Here is a 3,134-nt window from a genome sequence, read left to right on the forward strand (position 1 = left end):
TATTGAAATTATATATATATATATATTTATATATATATGTAAAGTCCTACAACTTCATGGCAGGAGTATAATTAGTAAATCTCTCATTTTGCAGATGAGGAGACTGAAGAGGTAAATACTTGCAAAACGTTATCAAGCTAATAAGTGACAGTACAAGGAATTGGGCACAGACAGCTTACATGTATGAGGTCCATATCACATGCAGCCTAAGAAAGGACAACGCTTCCTCCTGGCCCCCACACTTTGCCAAGTGTTCTAGACCTCCAAGCTCAACCCAAGTCCTATTTACCCGAAAGCATTGCCACCGGTTTTAGTCCACATCAATCTTTTACTCAGTTTTTGTTTGTTTGTTTGTTTTTTGAGACAGAGTCTTGCCCTGTCACCCAGGCTAGAGTGCAGTGGCGCGATCTCGGCTTACTGCAACCTCCGCCTCCTGAACCCAAACGATTCTCCTGCCTCAGTCTGCCAAGTAGCTGGGATTACAGGCACCCACCACCATGCCTGGTTAATTTTTGTATTTTTAATAGAGACTGGGTTTCACCATGTTGGTCAGGCTGGTCTCAAGCTCCTGACCTCATGATCCGTCCGCTTCGGCCCCTCAAACTGCTGGGATTACAGACATGAGCCACCACGCCCCGCCAGTTTTTTATTTCAGGAAAATCTGCATGCACTGCAGGGGCAGGAAGGCAATTGTTGCAGCTCTCAGACAACAGTCTCTGCCTTCAAGAAGCAAAATGGGATCCCCAGACAATCCGGAGACTCCAGAATCTCAAAGCCTGTCAGATTAGTGTCCCAAACAGGAAACGAGAGAAGGAAGACCTAGACAAATGAAAGCTATTGCATCAGGGGCCTCCACATACAGGAGGGGTCTGCAGGTGGGCTGAGAGAGAAGTAAAGAAGGAGAGAAAGAAAGGGGAGCAGAGAAAGCCACCTTGGTCGGAGGCAATATACTGAATGAAGGCTCCCAAAACTATGTATGGCACAGTGCCAGGAACTATTCGAAGTGTTTTGCACATATTAACATATTAATGTTCACCACCACCATGCATGAGGTAGGGATTATTATCATTCACCTTTCATACGAAGAGAGTAAGCACAGATGGGTTAAGCGACTTGACCAAGATCACACAGCTAATGATAGGCAGTCTGTTTCCAGAGTCATTGCTCCTAATATCTATGCTGTACTGCTTCTCTAGAAGGAAAACTTCCTGCAGTGGAGCATGCAGAAATAGCGATGGCAAGGTAAGTAAAAGCCAAGGCAATGGAGAGCCTTGGAGGCCAGATTAAGGAGTTGCTAATTATGGATGCTGTAAAGGGCAGAAGGTCAAGTGTCAGGAGAGCTTCAAGCCAGAAGATCCCCAACATGGGTACCCTGCTACTGGGTCATGGAAACTATTGTTGCATAACAAACCATCCCCCAAATTAGTGGCTTAAAACAACCATTTATTTGTTCACAGTTCTGCAATTTGGCTAGAGATTGGCAGGGATGACATGTCTCTGCTCCATGTGATGTTATCTGGGGTCAGTTATATGGCTACACTGAGTTGGGAGCTTGGCTAAAGCTGGAACATCCAAAATGGCCCCAGTCATGTCTGGTGCCTCAGCCTGGGTGGTAGCAGTGACTGGACACCTAAGCTCTTCTCTATCTGACCTCTCTCTCTTCTTCCATGTGATTGTGCATCATTCAGAAGTCTAGCCCAAGCGTCTTTATGTAACAGCTGGCTTCTAAGAGGGTGACAGCTGAAGATGCCAAGTTTCTTCAGGTCTAGGCTTGGAATTGATACCGCATCACTGTAACCACCCAAGGGGTTCACCTTGCTCACTGCCTAGACAGAGCTGATTTATCAAGACAGGGGAATTGCAGTAGAGAAAAGAGTATTTCACGCCCAGCTGGCTGTGCGGGAGACTGGAGTTTTTATTTATTTATTTATTTATTTTTGAGATGGAGTCTCGATCTGTTGTCCAGGCTGGAGTGCAATGGCGTGATCTCGGCTCACTGCAATCTCCGCCTCCCGGGTTCCAGCGATTCTCCTGCCTCAGCCTCCTGAGTAGCTGGGATTACAGGTGCATACCACCACGCTCAGCTAATTTTTGTATTTTTAGTAGAGGCAGGGGTTTCACCATGTTGGCCAGGCTGGTCTTGAACTCCTGATCTCATGATCCACCCACTTTAGCCTGCCAAAGTGCCAGGATTACAGGCGTGAGCCACCACACCTGGCTGAGACCGGAGTTTTATTATTACTCAAGTCACTCTCCCCGAGCATTCGGAGAGCAGAGTTTTTAAGGACAACTTGGTGAGTGGAAGGAAGCCAGTGAGCTAGGAGTGCTGACTGGTCAAGGATGAAATCACAGGGAGTCAAAGCTGTCTTCTTGTGCTGAGTCAGTTCCTTGGTGGGGCCACAAGATCAGATGAGCCACTTTATCAGTCTGGGTGGTGCCAGCTGATCCATCAAGTGCAGGGTCTGCAAAATATCTCAAGCACTTATCTTAGGAGCAGTTCAGGGAGGGTCGGAATCTTGTACCCCCAGCTGCATGACTCCTAAACCGTAATTTCCAATCTTATGGCTAATGTTAGTCCTACAAAGGCAATCTAGTCCCCAGGCAAGAAGGAGGTCTGCTTTGGGAAAGGGCTGTTATTGTTTTTGTTTTATTTTTATTTATTTATTTGTTTATTTTTGAGACAGAGTCTCACTCTGTCGCCCAGGCTGGAGTGCAATGGCGCTACCTCGGCTCACTGCAATCTCCGCCTCCCAGATTCAAGCAATTCTCTGCCTCAGCCTCCCCAGTAGTTGGGATTACAGGTGCCCACCATCACGCCCGGCTAACTTTTTTTTTTTTGAGATGGAGTCTCGCTCTGTCGCCCAGGCTGGAGTGCAGTGGCCGGATCTCAGCTCACTGCAAGCTCCGCCTCCCGGGTTCACGCCATTCTCCTGCCTCAGCCTCCCGAGCAGCTGGGACTACAGGCGCCTGCCACCTCACCCGGCTAGTTTTTTGTATTTTTTTAGTAGAGACGGGGTTTCACCGTATTAGCCAGGATGGTCTCGATCTCCTGACCTCCTGATCCGCCCGTCTCGGCCTCCCAAAGTGCTGGGATTACAGGCTTGAGCCACCGCACCCGGCCCCGGCTAACTTTT

The sequence above is a fragment of the Rhinopithecus bieti genome, unplaced genomic scaffold (genome assembly GCF_001698545.2).
Source record: "Rhinopithecus bieti isolate Rb0 unplaced genomic scaffold, ASM169854v2 scaffold_70981, whole genome shotgun sequence".
NCBI lineage: Eukaryota > Metazoa > Chordata > Mammalia > Primates > Cercopithecidae > Rhinopithecus > Rhinopithecus bieti.